General features: G+C 38.2%; 1 pseudogene; it reads left to right on the forward strand.

Moving 5' to 3' along the window:
* Positions 1 to 1,369: 1,369 nt before the first annotated feature.
* On the forward strand, positions 1,370 to 2,689 carry LOC133775117 (WD repeat domain phosphoinositide-interacting protein 3-like; annotated as a pseudogene).
* The last annotated feature ends 14,898 nt before the right edge of the window (positions 2,690 to 17,587 follow it).

Here is a 17,587-nt window from a genome sequence, read left to right on the forward strand (position 1 = left end):
ATATATATATGTATATATAGTGACATATATATTTCACTGCATATTCTTAGGGCATTGAAGATGATGGTTTGACTGTATTTGTGGGTTTATTGCTGTGCAATCTGCTTTGTTCCAATAGTCTATGTGTCTATCTTTATAGCACTTCCATACTAATTTTACTGCTGTAGATTTGTAATGTAGTCTGAAATCAAGAAATGTACTATCATCAGTTTTGATTTTATCTCTCAAGAACACATTGGCTATACTGGGTCTTTTATTTTTCATATGAAGTTTGGGATTACTTTCTCTTTTTCTGTAAAAACTACCAATTGTGATTTTGACAGTAACAACATTGAGTGTGAGTTGCTTTGGGTAGTAATGATATTTCCTGGATATTATGCCATGGATATATTTCCATGTATTCATTTCTTATTTAATTTCATTCATCAATGTACAGATCGAGTATCCCTTACCTGAAATGCTATGATGAGAAGTATTTCTGATTTTTTTATTTTTCAGACTTTGAAATATTTTCATATGCATAAATAGATATATTGGGAATTGGATCTGAGTCTAAATAAAAATCATGTATGTTCATATACACCTTATATATATTTATATATATATTTATATATATATATATTGAATAAAGGTAACTTTATTCAATAGTTTTAATAATTTTATACCTCAAAGTTTCATGAAGGGGCATTGTCCACCCATGTTGTTACCCAAGTGCTCCATATTTTGGAGTATACTTGAGATTTTAGATCTTTAGATCAGGGATGCTCAACTTGCATTGTAGTTTCCATTTACAAGTTAATCCCCACAAGTATGCTTATTGTTTAATTATTATATAATATTTTTAAGATTTTCATTGTTTTAATCTATTCCAAATTGAATTTCTCTCTTTAATTTTCAGAGAGTTCATTGCTAGTATGTAAAGACAAAACATTAATATATGTTCATTTATATCTTGCATCTTCATGGAATGTATTAATTAGTTCTTAGAAATTTTTGTGGCATCTTTTGAGTTTCTTATGTATAGATCATGTCTTCTGCAGAGATATTTTGCTTATTGGTTCCATATGGATATCTCTATTTTGCTTTCTTATTGCTGAACTTGAGACTGTTAGCAGCATGCTATACAGAAGTGGTGAAAGGGGACATCCTTATCTTGAGGAAAAGCTTTCAGATTTTCTTACTGAGTATGATGTTAGCTGAGGACTGGTCATATATGACATTTACTGTGTTGATACTCATTCCCTCTATTCTTAATTTATTGAATGACTTTTTCTTTTTATCATAAAAGGATTCGGTGACCCCCACGCTGGCCTGAAGGTCACACAGTGACATGTGGCGTTGAGGGGCAGGGGACGACCGCGTGGGCGCCATGAACCTCCTGCTGTGTATCCCGCTTAACAACTGGCTGCTCTATGCTGGATTCAGCCAGAACCACGGAAAGCTCTGATTCTTCCATCTGGATTATCTGGTTCCAACAACAAAGGGGGTTAGCATCCAAAATAAGTTAAGAGAGAACAACATAGCATTTTCAAGGTGCTTTGCATGTGGGATGGAGAAGGGGTTCTGAGTTTATGACACCAATCCACTAAAGGAAAAAGAGAAACAAGAATTTCTGGGAGGAGGAGTTGGCCAGGTTGAAATGTTATTTTGCTGCTACTGTTTAGCTCTCGTTGTTTGTGGAAAAAAGCCAAAATATCCTCCCAACAAAGTGATGATTTGGGATGACTTGGAGAAGACTGTTACTGACATAGAATTCTCTCTAGAAGTCAGCAGTCAAGCTGTGACGAGATAGAATTGTGGTGGGTTTGGATTCCATGATTAAGATGTTCACATTCACACACAATCTGCATCAGTTGCATGTATTTGAAATCTGCTACAATCCTAAAGGCCTCTGTGTCCTGTGTCCCAATAGTAACAACTCCCTCCTGGCCTTCCTGGGTACACACACCGGTCACGTTCAACTTGTGGACTGGCCAGCACTGAGAAGCCACCAGTGGACATTCCCGCACATGAGGGTGTCCTGATCTGCATTGCTGTCAACCTGCAGGGAACAAGAATTGCAACTGCCTCTGAAAAAGGGGCCCTTATAAGAATATTTGATACTTTATCAGGGCATTTAATCCAGGAGCTATGGAGAGGGTCTCAAGCAGCAAATATTCACCGCATTAACTTCAATCATGACTCCTCGTTCAGCTGTGTGTCCAGTGACCATGGCACAGGGCACATCTTTGCAGCCGAAGATCCAAAAAAAGAAATAAAGAGTCTAGGTTGGCATCAGGCAGTTTCCTTCCAAAGAACTTCGCTTCCAAATGGAGCTATTCTAAGTTTCAGGTCCCCTCAGGCTCTCCACCCATTTGTGCCTCTCTGGAACAGAGCCCAACGCTGTCATTGCAATCTGTGCAGACGGCAGCTACTACAAGTTCCTGTTCAACCCCAAGGGGTAGTTGCACAGTTTCTCCAGGTGACTGAAGACAATAAGCTGTGCCTCACCAGCGAGTCAGCACCCACCACCCTTCAGTCTCCTGGGGCCGGTGCCAGTGCCCTGTGGGCCTCGTGGGCTAGGGGCTGGAGGGACTACCCGGGGGCCTTGGCCTCGAAGCCATTTAGGGTTGTCTGCTTCCCATTTCCAGTATTCAGCAGACACTCAGTGGCACTGAGCAGCCCGGCCGCCCACGGCTGCTACCTTTAGTTCAGCCGTGTCGTTAGCTGGAGAGGCTCCGCCACCATCCCGCCCACGGGCTCCCTGCTAGCCCAGGCAATGGGCAGAGCGGGCCGACAGGTGGAGGCTTGTGTGTGCCAGAGTCTGTCGTCTCCGCCGGGTCTACTGCGGGCAAAGCAACACGTGTGTGACGTCAGCCCTTACATCACACAGGCTTCAGCAGAAGAAGGAGACGGGAATCCCTTCTCTGGCCTGAGCCTGGGGAGAAAGGGCCCAGCCCCGTTCAGATGACCCGGTGTGCACCTGGCCGCCGTCGGCCTGTCCGGGCCCACACGCGGGTGTCCCCTGTGTTGGAGCTGTTAGGGCGCCGGGGACCCCCAGTCTCGCCCCTGGGCCGAGTCCTTGGCTGCGGGGGCGCAGGGGCCAGGTCTCCTGGTTAACTTCTGGGTCCAAGCAGCTTCTTCGCTGTGTGTGGGGAGCCAGGACCCTCAGTCAGTCCTGGGCGTCCGGAGACCTCCGCCAGCCTCGCCCGCTTCCTTCTGATGTCCCACTAAGGCTCCGGGGACGAAGGGCGCGCGGTAGCTAAACTAGGATATGGGCTCCACATTGTCCGTACAACTTCAGGTACATTTAATTTTCTTAAAATTCCCTTTAAAGCAGCTTAACTGTCTGGTTTTGAGTTCAAGCTGCAAACATTTAACATCTGCATAGCAGCAGGTTCAGTGTTGCCAGTTCCTCGACTGTCCTGTAATCAACTTTGTGGATTTGGGTGTAGAGGATGCATGCTACTTTATGTGTATTAAATCATGACATTTAATCTTGCACGATTATTTGTACTATTTGTTTTAAATAAAAGTGACTAATTTTGTTGCACTTTGTACCTGGAAAGAAAAAAGCATGAATTGTTATCATAAAAGGGTAAATAATTTTAATAAATTATTTGCATATATTGAAATGACCATGTACTTTTTACCCTTCGTTCAATTAACATAGTGTGCTGTTGTTCTTGATTTCCATATGTTGATTCAGCCTTGCCTCTCAAATATAAATCTCACTTGACCATACTCAATGATCTGTTGAACAAACTGGAGAATTTGAATTACTAGCTTTTTTTTTTTCCTTTGAGGATCTTTTCATTTATCAGGGAAATTGTCTTGTAGTTTTATTTACTTGTTTTGGGATTTTGCGATTTGGTATCAGGATAAGACAGACCTCATGAAATCAGTTTGACAGTGTTCCATCCTCTTCAAATTCTTGGAACAGTTTGAGAAGGATTAGCATTAATTTTTTCCCATTGACTTTATTTTTAATTTTTTAAAAAAAATTTGTTTATATAAATAGAACAGATTTCATGTGTTTCATACTATTTCATAGGTACAGTTCAATGAAGATAACCAAACTTACTTCTTGCCTTCCACCTCTCCTCTATGTCGCTCCTCATTACTTTCTTTTGTGTGTGTGTGTGTGTGTGTCTGCCCTAGGTATGAAGCAGCTCTGGCCACTAGCACAGACATCGAGCTAGTATGAACAAAGGATTATGCATCTACAGGAGTACAAATAAGAGCTAAAAACGATGATCAAATCACAGGACGCCTGTTTCATTCGTACACTTTTTTTTGGTAGAATGTTTCAGTGAAGCCATCTGGTCCAGGGCATTTCTTTGAAGAATTTTTATTGCAAGTTCAATGTCCTTTGTCATTATTGATCTGTTCAGATTTTATATTTATTCATGATTCAGTCTTGGTAGACTTTATGTTTCTAAAAATGTTTCCGTTTCTTCCAGATTATCTAATTTGCTAGTGGATATTTGTTCGTAGTAGTCTCTTGTGATCCTTTCTATTTCCCTGGCATCTGTTGTAAAATCTCTTCTATGCTTTCTAATTTCATTTATTTCAGTCATGTGGCCCTTTTTCTTAGTTTTTCAAAAGGTTAGTCAGTTTTGCTTGTGGTTTAAAAAATCCAATCCTATTTTAAATGATTTTTTAATAATTTTTTCTGTTCTTTAGCTCACTTATTTCTATTTTGATCTTTGTTATTTCTTCATTTCTACTAATGTAGCCTCCCCTTTCTTTCCTTTAACTTTTGTATACTTGAGATTTTTCCTCTCTTTTAAGTTAGGAAATATCATTGTAAATCATCCTTTTAGTCCTTCTTTTGCTGTATTCCATATGTCTTGATTTTTGGGCTTTTACTTTTTTTTTTTGGCTCAAGATATTATTATTTTTTACCCTTATTTCTTTTGGCTCTCTTCTGACGTGTGTTGCTTAATTTCCACACATTGTGAATTCTCCAGCTTCCCTTTGTTATTGCATTATAGTTTCCTATCATTATGGTTGAAAAAGAACTTGATGTATTAAACTGTTCTTAAACTTGTTGGGACTTATTTTCTCTTCCAATATATATTCAATTCTGTTTCAGTCAAGAAGAGTTAACATCTTGGGCAGGTGTTAAGCCTAGTGGTTGAGAAACCTGTGATGATGGCCACATCTCCAGTTCCTGGGTTTGATACCCAACTCTGGTCGTTAACTCCAGCTTCCTGCAAATGTAGTTCCTGGGAGGCAGAGGTGATGGCTTATGTAATGGGGTTCTTGTCATCCATGTCATCGGTCTGAGGGGAACTCCTGCCTCTAATACCAGCTTAGCCCCAGCCATTGTTTCCATTTGAGGAATGAACCACTGTATTCTCTCTCTCGCTCTTTCATAAATCTTACTAAATTAAAATGCAGAAATACATTAATTTTCACATATCTGTGAATTTTTCCACTTTGCTTTTATTACTAATTTCTAGTTTCTGATTTTTGTGGTAGAAACAGAACTTGATATGTGTAAATGCTTCTTCAATGTGTTAAGAATTTTTTTAAACAATGTCATTCTGCAACTATTTGGTAGATGTGTTCTATACACGTCTGTTATATTCATTTCATCTTTGAGTTACAGAAGCCAGCTGCTGATTGACTTCTGCCTGTGTTCTGTTTATTGTTACGAGTAGGATATGTAATTCTCCCACTGTTATTGTATGGCTGCCTATTTTGCATTTCAAATCTGTCAGAGTTTCATACACTTAGGTACTTGGTGTTATAGATTTACTATTGTTGTATATTCCTAATGAAGTATTATATTTATAATAATGTATATTGTTATATTTTTGGATCATTTTTACTTATAGCTTTTTTTTTTTTCAGATAAAAAAGTTGCAACTCCTATTTCTTTCTTTCTCCCTCTCCAGTTACATTAAATAACTTTTTACATGCCTTGACATTCAGCCAATGTGTGTCTTCACAGCTGAAGTGTGTCTCTTGTATATGGTATACAGTTGGTCTTGTTTTTATATCCATTCCATCCTTGTATAACTTTGTTTAAAGTAATTTTTGATAAGATGGACTTACTAGAGCCATTTTCCTAATTACATAATCTTTCATGAGGTTCTTTTGTTCTTTTTTGCCTTTCTAGATGCCAAATTTTAAGTTGTGTTGCCTTTTGTTTTGTAGGAATAATCACTTGATTTCTTTCTTTTTGTTCTTGTATATCTTTTATAGGTATTTTTTGTGGCTACCGTGAATGAAATCTTGGAGATTACAATAGTCTTTTTTGTGGAGTCGGCCGGCATCTCATACGGTTACTGGCCTGAGTCCCAGCTGTTCCGGGTCCTTGAGCCCCTGCACCCGTGTGGAAGACACAAAAGAAGCTCCTGGCTCCTGGCTTTGGATCAGCGCAGCTCCAGCAAATTGGGTAGTGAACCAGTGGGTGGAAGACCTCGCTCTGTCTCTCTATAATTCTGTCTTTCAAATAAATAAATAAATCTTTTTTTAAAAAAAAATACAATAGTCTTTTTGAACTAATAATTTCTCATTTACGTGGTCACTACACTTTTACTTTCTTCTTTCCATGTACTTTATTGTATTCATTATTCAGCATCCTTTTGTATTGTGTATCCACTAACTAATTATTGTAACTATATATACATATGTATTTTTTAAAGATTTTATTTATTTATTTGAGAGATAGAGTTACAGACAATGATAGGGAGAGACAGAGAGAAAGGTCTTCCATGCGCTGGATACTCCCCAAATGGCTGCAACTGAGCTGAGCCAAATGGCAGGAGCTGAGCTGAGCTGAAGCCAGAAGCTAGGAGCTTCTCCTGGGTCTCCCACATTGGTGCAGGGCCCCAAGCACTTGTGCCATCGGCTACTGCTTTCCCAGGCCATAGCAGAGAGCTGGATCAAAAGTGGATCAGCCAGGACTCAAAGCAGAGCCCATATGAGATGCTGGATATGCAGGCAGAGGATTAATATACTGCACCACAATGCTGGCCCCCTATATATGTATTTTTAAATATTTGTTTATTTATTTTATTTTTTTAAATTAAACTTTTATTTAATGAATATAAATTTCCAAAGTACAGCTTATGGGTTACAATGGCTTCCCCCTCCCAAAACTTCCCTCCCACCCACAACCCTCCCCTTTCCCGCTCCCTCTCCCCTTCTAATCACATCATGATTCATTTTCAATTCTCTTTATATACAGAAGATCAGTTTAGTATATATTAGGTAATGATTTCAACAGTTTGCCCCCATATAGCAACACTTAGTGAAAAAAAAAATACTGTTGGAGTACTAGTTATAGCATTAAATAAGAGTGTACAGCACATTAAAGACAGAGATCCTACATAATATTTTTTTTAAAAAATTAATTAATTTTCTATGCCATTTATAATTTAACACCAGGTTTTTTTTTTCATTTCCAATTATCTTTATATACAGAAGATCGATTCAGTATATAATTAGTAAAGATCACATCAGTTTGTACCCACGCAGAAACACAAAGTGTAAAAATACTGTTTCAGTACTAGTTATAGCATCACTGCACATTAGATAACACATTAAGGACAGATCCCACATGGGATGTAAGTACACAGTGACTCCTGTTGCTGACTTAACAATTTGACACTCCTGTTCATGGCGTCAGTAATCTCCCTAGGCTCTAGTCATGAGTTGCCAGGGCTATGGAAGCCTTTAGAGTTCGCTGACTTTGATCTTGTTCCGATAGGGTCATAGTCAAAGTGGAAGTTCTCTCCTCCCTTCAGAGAAAGGTACTTCCTTCTTTGATGGCCCCGTTCTTTCCACTGGGATCTCACTCACAGAGATCTTTCATTTAGGTCTTCTTCTTTTTTTTTTCTTTTCCATGGTGTCTTGGCTTTCCATGCCTACAATACTCTCATGGGCTCTTCAGCCAGATCCGAATGCCTTAAGGGCTGATTCTGAGGACAGAGTGTTGTTTAGGATGCCTGCCATTCTATGAGTCTGCTGTGTATCCCACTTCCCATGTTGGATCTTTCTCTCCCTTTTTGATTCTATCAGTTAGTATTAGCAGACACTTGTCTTGTTTGTGTGATCCCTTTGATTCTTAGACCTATCAGAGCCATCGGTTGGGAACTGAAATTAATCACTTGGACTAGTGAGCTGGCATTGGTACATGCCACCTTGATGGGATTGTATTGGAATCCGCTGGTACATTTCTAACTCCATCATTTGCGGCAAGTCAGATTGTGCATGTCCCAAATTGTACATCTCCTCCCTCTCTTATTCCCACTCTTATATTTAACAGGGATCACTTTTCAGTTAAAATTTAAACACCTAAGAATAATTGTGTGTTAATTACAGAGTTCAACCACTAGTACTAGAACAACAACAACTACAACAACAACAAATACTAAAAAGGATAAAGTATTACATTGTACATCTAGAGCCAGGACAAGAGCTGATCAGGTCATAGTTTCTTATAGTGTCCATTTCACTTCAACAGGTTTCCCCTTTGGTGCTCAGTTGTCGCCAATCAGGGAAAACAAATGAAATTTGTCTCTTTGAGACTGGCTTAATTCACTCAGCATGATGTTTTCCAGATTCCTCCATCTTGTTGCAAATGACTGGGTTTCATTGTTTCTTACTGCTGTATAGTATTCTATGGAGTACATAATTTTGAGAGGTAAAGCTACATGGAGAGAGAGGGAAAGACAGAGAGAAAAGTCTTCCATCTGTTGATTCATGCACCAAATGCATGCAATGGCCTCAGCTGGGCCAATCTGAAGCCAGGAGCCATGATTCCTCTGGGTCTCCCACACAGGTACAGGGGCACAAGCATTGGGGCCATCCTCTACCGATTTCCCAGGCCATAGCAGAGAGCTGCGGGGACTAGAACCAGCAACCATATGGGAAGCCAGAGACACAGGCAGAGGCTTAGCCCTCTATGGCACAGTCCTGGCCCATAAATACATATACACATATAATCTTTTTTTAAATCTTTTTTATGTATTTATTTATTTAACAGATAGAGTTAGACAGAGAGAGAGATAGAGAAAAAGGTCTTCCTTCTGTTGGTTCACCCCCCCAAATGGCTGCTATGGTCGGAGCTACGCCGATCTGAATCCAGGATCCAGGTGCCTCCTCCTGGTCTCCCATGCCGGTGCAGGGGTCCAAGCACTTGGGCCATCCTCCACTGCCCTCCTGGGCCACAGCAGAGAGCTGGACTGGAAGAGGAGCAACTGGGTCTAGAACCTGGCGTCCATATGGGATGCCGGCGCCGCAGGCAGAGGATTAACCAAGTGAGCCACAGCACCGGCCCCCACACATATATTCTTAAAATGTTTCCCTTTTAACTTTTATACTAAAGTTATTAGTGGTTTATTCTCCATTACAACAGGAATACACTAGATGAACCCCTTGTTTATCTCCTCCCTCATTGGAAAAATCCATGCCAAAAGTATCTCTACCAGCACTTATACGTGCTGATTTAACGAAGAAATAGATGTCAACAAAGTGGAATTTCTGTCTCTACCTGTCAGTGTGACTGTTGTTTGGACTGTTTTCTTTTGAGGTTGGTTGTGATTTCTTAACTAGATTCTGTATTCTCACAAAGTATTCTGGAGCATATATATTTGGGGAACTAGTGTTTCTGTGATTGATGATATCTGACTCCTCCTATTCTGTCATCTTGCTGACATCACTCACATTTTTTCAGCTCCCCAGTGACTCTGATATTAAGCTAAGGTTGAGAGCTACTATGTAAGAGTCCTTAACCTGAGTTTCACTGACCACAAAAGGAAATGCAATTTTGAATAGGAAAAAATGTTATCTTCATTAATCTATAATTGAAATGCAATTGCTTTTCTGTTATGAACTCACACCAAGTATCTGCAGTAGCACTTGTGACTTTGCTACCAATTGAGCTTATAAACGTATTCAGATTATATTTAAAATCATGCAGATAGCTCAAGATAATTTATACTCATTATTATTCCACTATTATTATGCCATTTGTGATACCCTCTACTGAAGTGTTGTGTATTACATTGTCATGCAAGTAGTTAAATTATTAACTGATTTATATTAATATTTGAGTTATAGTTAAATGCACCACTGATTATTTTGCTACCTTGCTTATTTACTACACAGTTCTATTATTTTTAGAATGGAAATAATTCATGAAGTTAACTAGATGGTACAGGGGTCTAGATAGAGAAACAATCAAGAACCACACCTCTGTGGCCCACTAGCTTTCCAAATGACCTCAGTTCATAGAAAGCCTTGGCATAGTCAGATCCCTCTTGTCAGGAATGACGGAATCTATGTTGGGCAAAAATTCCACTTTTGCATCTTGCACTTTGTGTTAAAGCTTATTGTCTTGAATACGCAGGCACTTTCTGTTTTTCTGCTACTTGATACTCATGGTGAGTTATGTCCAAGAGGTGGTTTTATTTTCATTCATGTTTAGAGATTATAAGCACATGTATTTTCAGGAATGCTTCTTTTGTATTATATTACCCAGTTATGTTCCATCAAGCTTCACTGCTTCAAAATACAAATAGAAAGGGACACTATGAGAAACAGTGACTTGATCAGCCCTGGTCCTGACTGTTGATGTACAATTTAATACTTTATCCCTTTTAGTATTTTTTTTGTTCTAGTTAATACTATTGGTAGAACTCTGTAATTAACACATTTATGCTTAGATGTTGAAATTTAACTGAAAAGTGATCCCGGTTAAATATAAGAGTGGGAATAAGAGAGGGAGGAGATGTACAATTTGGGACATGCTCAATCGGACTTGCCCCAAATGGTGGAGTTAGAAATGCGCCAGGGGATTCCAATACAATCCCATCAAGATTGCATGTACCAATGCCATTTTACTAGTCCAAGTGATCAATTTCAGTTTACAACTGATCACACTGATAGGTCTAAGAGTCAAAGGGATCACACAAACAAGACTAGTGTCTGTGAATACTAACTGATAGAATCAAAAAGGGAAAAAAGGACCCAACACGGAAAGTGGGATACACAGCAGACTCATAGAATGGCAGATGTCCTAAACAGTACTCTGTCCTCAGAATCAGCCCTTAAGGCATTCAGATCTGGCTGAAGAGCCCATGAGAGTATTTTAGACATAGAAAGCCAAGACACTCTGGGGGAAAAAAAAAAAACACACCTAAATTAAAGATTTCTGCATGTGAGATCCCAGTGGAAAGAACGGGCCATCAGAGGAGGAGGTACCTTTCTCTGAAGGGAGGGGAGCAGAGAACTTGCACTTTGACTATGACCTTGTCTAAATAAGATCGAAGTCAGCAAACTCAAGAGGCTTCCATAGCCTTGGAAACTCATGACTAGAGCCTAGGGAAATTTCTGACACCATAAACAAGAGTGTCCAATTGTTAAGTCAACAACAGGAGTCACTGTGCACTTATTCCTCATGTGGGATCTCTGTCCTTAATGTGTTGTCCAATGTGAATTAATGCTATAACTAGTACTCAAACAGTAGTTTACACTTTATGTTCTGTGTGGGTGCATACTAATGAAATCTTTACTTAATATATACTAAATTGATCTTCTGTATATAAAGATAATTTAAAATGAATCTTGATGTGAATGGAATGGGAGAGGGAGTGAGAGATGGGAGGGGTGCTGGTGTGAGGGAGGTTATGGGGGGGAAAAAGCCATTGTAATCCATAAACTGTACTTTGGAAAATTATATTTACTAAATAAAAGGTTAAAAAAATACAAATAGAAAAATCTTTGAAATTAGAAATGCATTTTGAAATTAAAACAGCACAATTTTATAGTCTGTTTGTAATATCTATTTAACGATGTTTTCCTGTAATCAGGGACCAAGAATAATCTATTTTCTAAGTTGGAATAACCCTACTGCAGAACTTGTTAGTGTCTGTATTTTCAGATGCTGGGTTACAAAGGTTCCCATCCTTCAAGAAAAACTCTAACACATTTCTCAATAATTTCTTCAACTACCTACAAACTGCCAAGTCTGCTGGGTTTGATTTAAATTTCAATTGCTTTTTGCACTTTGACTCACCTTTGAGGTAGTATTGAGAAGTGATGTTACCTTTCTTGGCCTGGGAAACTGTAATACTCTGTCCTCAATTTCCTTTTCCAAAAATGTTGATATTTTAAAATTCTAATCAGTTTTAGCACCTGAGTGAAAAATAGTTAATATGTATTAATTAGGATTGAAAATACTTAAATTAAGTTCTTAAGATGATCCTTATAGCTTATCAGGAAAGCAAGTACTGAAAGCAATTCTGTATTTTGCTACAATTTTATTTTTATTCATTCCTTGATCCACTTTCAAATGTTGAAAGACAAGGTTTAGTGTCTTGCCATTTGTCATAAGAAAGCAGAGGGAAAAAGAGAAATAACCATGTGATCCCCAAATAAATGATGCTGTGTTTGTACTTATCACATTCTAGCCCACCTCAGAGGAAAAAAAATCAAAGATAAGGCAAAAATACCATTTAATTGTAGAGTAGCATCAAAATACAAACTAATAAAATTTTGCTTCATTGGTCTCTTCACCTCGTTCCTTTCATCATTAACCAATATTTTATATGATCTAAAGAACTGAATTCTCAACATTCCCTGGAGAAAATGGAAGGATGGGAAAAGTGACATAAGAAAATCATCTTCAAGTTTTCACTAAGGTTCTAAGTTGTGATGGTTAATTTTATATGTCAGCTTGGCTAGGTCATGGTACCTCACATATTTTAGATGTTTTAAAGGAAACTTGTCATGGAATTAACATTTAAATCAGAAGGTTGAGAAAAACAATTGCATTTTTTATTTGTTTATTTGAAGGTGTTAATATAGAAAGATTCACCTCACCCAAAGATGGCAAATTATGTTGGTGGAAGACTTTTGAACTCAAACTATAACTCCTTCCTGGATCTGTAGCCTGCTGGTCTACTATGGATTTTTGGATATGAGAGCCCCTACATGAATACATTCATTAATATCTCTCTGTTTTTCTTTACACACATATGCACACCCACATATACATGCAAAGGGGATTGCTAAAAGTTCATGGATAAGGGTAGGCATTTGATCTAGCAGGTAAGATGCCAGTTGGGAGACCTATGTTCCATACCAGAGGGTCTGTATGCTCTGTTCTTTATTCCAGCTTCCAGATGGTGGAGATCCTGGGAGGCAGCAGTGGTGGCTCGAGTGATTGGGTTCCTGCTACCCTTGTGAAGATTTGGATTGTTTCCAGCCCTCAGTTTCAGTCCCTGCATGGAGTACTTTCTGGGATATAGGGAGTGGTACAGTGGATGGAAGAACAATCTCTCTCTCTCTCTCTCTCTCTCTCTCTCTCTCTCTCTTTCCCCATTTGAAATAAGATATTTTGAAAATATATAGGCAAATGGAACAAAAAGATGAAAATAAAATATAAGCCTTATTTTTCAACATACTTTTGTACCAGATGATACCATCTAGTTGATCCATTCCTTAAAACTAAGAGAATTTAAGAGCATCAAATGCAGTCATTTATACATTATGAACTGAGGAAAAATGTTGTGTCATTTAAATATTATTTTATAATTGAGAAGCAAGAAGAAATATGAAGGAACCAAATCAGGATGCAGGGTCCAGTGATTTTCCATTGAATTCTCACCAAACTGCTCTTATTTGATGAAAAGAATAAGCAGGGGCATTATTGCAGTGAACCAAGAGCTCCCTAGCAAAATTTTTCCAGCTGTTTTTCTGATACATTTTGATAACTTTATCAAAACACTCTCATAGCATAGGCATGCCATTGTTCTTTGGCTCGCCAGAAAGCCAACAAGCAAAATGCTTTGAGCATATCCAAAAAGCTGCTGCCGTGACGTTTGCTGTCGCTTAAATGTTTTTTTTTTTTTCTTTGATTGAGGACTCTTTCACCTTGTGGTAGCCTTCACTTTGATAGTGCTTTGTCTTCAGAATCACACTGGTAGACCATGTTTCAGCCCCTGTTAGAATTCTCTGAAGAGATGCTTCAGAGTCGACCCATTTGTTTAAAATTTCAGTCAAAAGCTCTGTTCTTGTTTGCAGCTTATCTGGGCACAATCTTTTTGGTGTCCATTAAGTAGAATGTGCCACTTTGATTTTTCAGTCATAATTGTGTGCATTGAACCAACTGAAATGGTTATGGCTATGGTATTGGTTATTGTTTATGTTGTTATTCTTTGGTCCTCTTCTGTTAAGGCATGGATACAATTATTTTTTCCTAGAAAATTGATGTGTGTTATCTGCCACTTCAGACTTTATCTTCAACATTGTCTCATCTCCTTTCAAAAGAATTTATTCATTCATAACCTGCTAATTCCTTTGTGGGTACTGGCTCTTAAACTTTTCATAAAGCATCAATTTCAGCATTCTATAACACAAATGTCGCCATAAATTTTATGTTTGCTGTTGCTACAATTGTCACAGAATTCTTGTTGCTCTGATAGGGGCACTTTTAAACCTGATGTCTTGATGTATCCTAACTAAGTCCTCTTTAGATACCATATGATGAAATATTATACATTTTACTTGTTGTAGAAATGTTGAAATCCGTTCATGGCTTTTTCTAACACATGTTTTCCATGAACACTCTCAGACCTCATATATGTGTGTGTATATATATATATATATATACACTATATACATATATAGCATATATACTATATAGCATATACATTGCATATTATATGTGCATATACATATATTATACATGTGTTCTATTCCTGTGATAAACTCTGACTCCAGCTCTTACACATGATGCCATGTAAATATATTACTTCATAAACACAATTGAACATGTGATATGTGCCTTGCTGTAATAGTTGAATGTGATGTTCAAATCCTGTCTAGTGTGGTAGCCGAGCAAAGGTTTCCAGAAGTCACAGTGGGGTATCCGTTTCCTCTAACTACCTCTGCTCCAGTTAGTGTTCATTCAGAGATTTCCTCTTCACTTGCCTGCTAATATCAGCCAAAATTTCAAACATTCGCCTACACGGGATTTATTGAGTGCTTCCTATATTCAGGTCTTTATTCTTGGGACTAGTAACTCTATGAGATGAGAATATACATTTTATTATAGGATTTATCTTCTAATAATAGGCCTAGCTAAGTCAAAATTGAACAAATAAATGTGAAAAATAATTAAGGATGGTGGTAGTTAAATAATCCAAGAGGATCCTGGGAGATGGAAAGACATATGCAGATACTGAAAGTTCTCCCAGTTGAGTTTATTTAATGGAAAGCAATGAATACTTGTATGGATGACATAAGACATACAATTAGGAGTAGAACCAACAAAACTGTCGAGGCAGTGGAGACAGCAAGTCCAAAAGCTGGGATGAGGCAGAACTTGATGTACTCCTAATGTTGTTGAAAGAGGTAGGTAATTGCACTAGAATCCATCTTAGATTATGCTATAGGGTCTGATTCTAGGATTTAAAATACAGGAGAGATATGAGTATTCTATTTTGTTTTAGATTCCCTTAAAAGGAAGTTAGTACAGCAGTTAGCATGCTGTTTAAAGTGTCCCTGTCTCACATTATGTGCCTGGGTTCAATCCTCATCTGCTGGTCCTGATTTCAGCTTGTAGCTAGTGTATACACTGGGAAATGACAGAGACAGATTGAATAATTCGGTTGCTAATGTTTATGTGGGAAACCTGGACTGTGTTTTTGGCTCCCTGCACTTGGGTAGTGAACCAGTAGACCAAGTGATCGATGGATTTCTCTCTCTCTCTCTCTCTCTCTCTCTCTCTCTCTGTATGTGTGTTTCTGCCATTCAAGTTAGTACATGAATAAAATTACTTCGTGTTCTATATGGTTAACACTTTGTACAAGGATAAAAAGAGAGGCCAGTTACTTGGCCATTTCAGTACATTGATAAATACTAACTTTAATGTTTGTTGTTAGCAGTATATAAGTAAGGTATTCTTATTCTGCGATTTTAACAGCTTTGTCCCCAGCATTTCTTCAGCACAGGTGTGCTTGATGATTTGCCTAGTGTTACATTCTAAGGAAATAGCCTAAAAATCCTGACAATGGATTCTTGAATTCAATTAAATATTAGAAATACAGATACAGATTTACCTGAAGTGTGCTATCAATCTTCAATCAGACTTTAATATCGAAATGGTAGCCAGATGATATAATATGTATCAATTAAGAATATTTTAACCAAAATGAAAACAAAGACACTGGATCACAAGAGCTTAAGTAAACAGGTGTTTATTGTGTCATGTAAAATGAAATTAAGTGATGGGTGGCCATTGCACAAGGTCAGTAGCTCAGCAGTTTTAGAATCAATGCACTTTTCAGTTTTTGGTCATGGTTGCAACATGTTTGCTGTAGCTCCAGTCATTATATCCAAATATGCCCCTCTTCAAAACTTATAAAAAGGAATAAAGTGGACTTTGTATTGCTTATCTCAGTAAAACTGATGCCAATTTGTCAGTGTTTATATACTAAGTTGATCTTCTGTATATAAAGATAATTAAAAATGAATCTTAATGAAGAATGGGATGGGAGAGGGAGTAGGAGATGGGATGGTTTGTGGGTGGGAGGGTGGTTATGGGGGGAAAAAACCACTATAATCAAAAAGTTGTACTTTTGAAATTCATATTTAATAAATAAAAGTTTTAAAAAACAACAAAAGACTTGGAAAATATTTTAGCATTTATAACACCTATCATAGAACTAATACAGTTGTATTTTATTTGAGGCTTATTCTAAGTTAATATTATAAAATTATTGTGTTGTACTTTTATGTCCCTCTATAAATCAGGAAAGAGTGAAAATTTAAATATAGATGAGTGTAGCTTCAAATTATTGTTCAATCCACACAGCTTTGTGACCTTTTTCATGAAATAGCCTACAGATTTTAATGTCCTATTTCATGCATTTTTGTAATAAGGAATAAAGATGATTTTATAAAGTACCTAAAAACCTACATATTACTCAGTAAATGGCATTTCAGTTTTTTCTCTTCCAAGTATCCATATACATCTCTAGCACCCTGTTCCTATTTTATAAAACAAAGTATAATGCAAATATATGAAAAGGACAAAATGCACTAAAGGACTCAAGCTTTAACTTGCATAAAACCAATTCTTAGGCCACCGCTGTGGCTCAACAGGCTAATCCTCTGCCTTGCGGCGCCGGCACACCGGGTTCTAGTCCCGGTTGGGGCGCCGGATTCTGTCCAGTTGCCCCTCTTCCAGGCCAGCTCTCTGCTGTGGCCAGGGAGTGCAGTGGAGGATGGCCCAAGTGCTTGGGCCCTGCACCCCATGGGAGACCAGAAGCACCTGGCTCCTGCCATCGGATCAGCGCGGTGTGCTGGCCGCAGCGCGCCTACCGCGGCGGCCATTGGAGGGTGAACCAACAGCAAAGGAAGACCTTTCTCTCTGTCTCTCTCTCTCTCACTGTCCACTGTGCCTGTCAAAAATAAAATTTAAAAAAAAGTAAAAAAAAAAATTCTTGCTGCATATGTTTTGCCATCTGTAAAAAGAAAAAGATATACTGATGTATCCATTAAATACTTAGAATTTTTGCACTTATCTATTTCCATAAAGTTGCATATATCAAGGCAAAAGGGGTAGAGAAGTAGAGGGAAG

Source organism: Lepus europaeus, chromosome 16 (assembly GCF_033115175.1).
Source record: "Lepus europaeus isolate LE1 chromosome 16, mLepTim1.pri, whole genome shotgun sequence".
In the NCBI taxonomy this organism is placed as follows: Eukaryota; Metazoa; Chordata; class Mammalia; order Lagomorpha; family Leporidae; genus Lepus; species Lepus europaeus.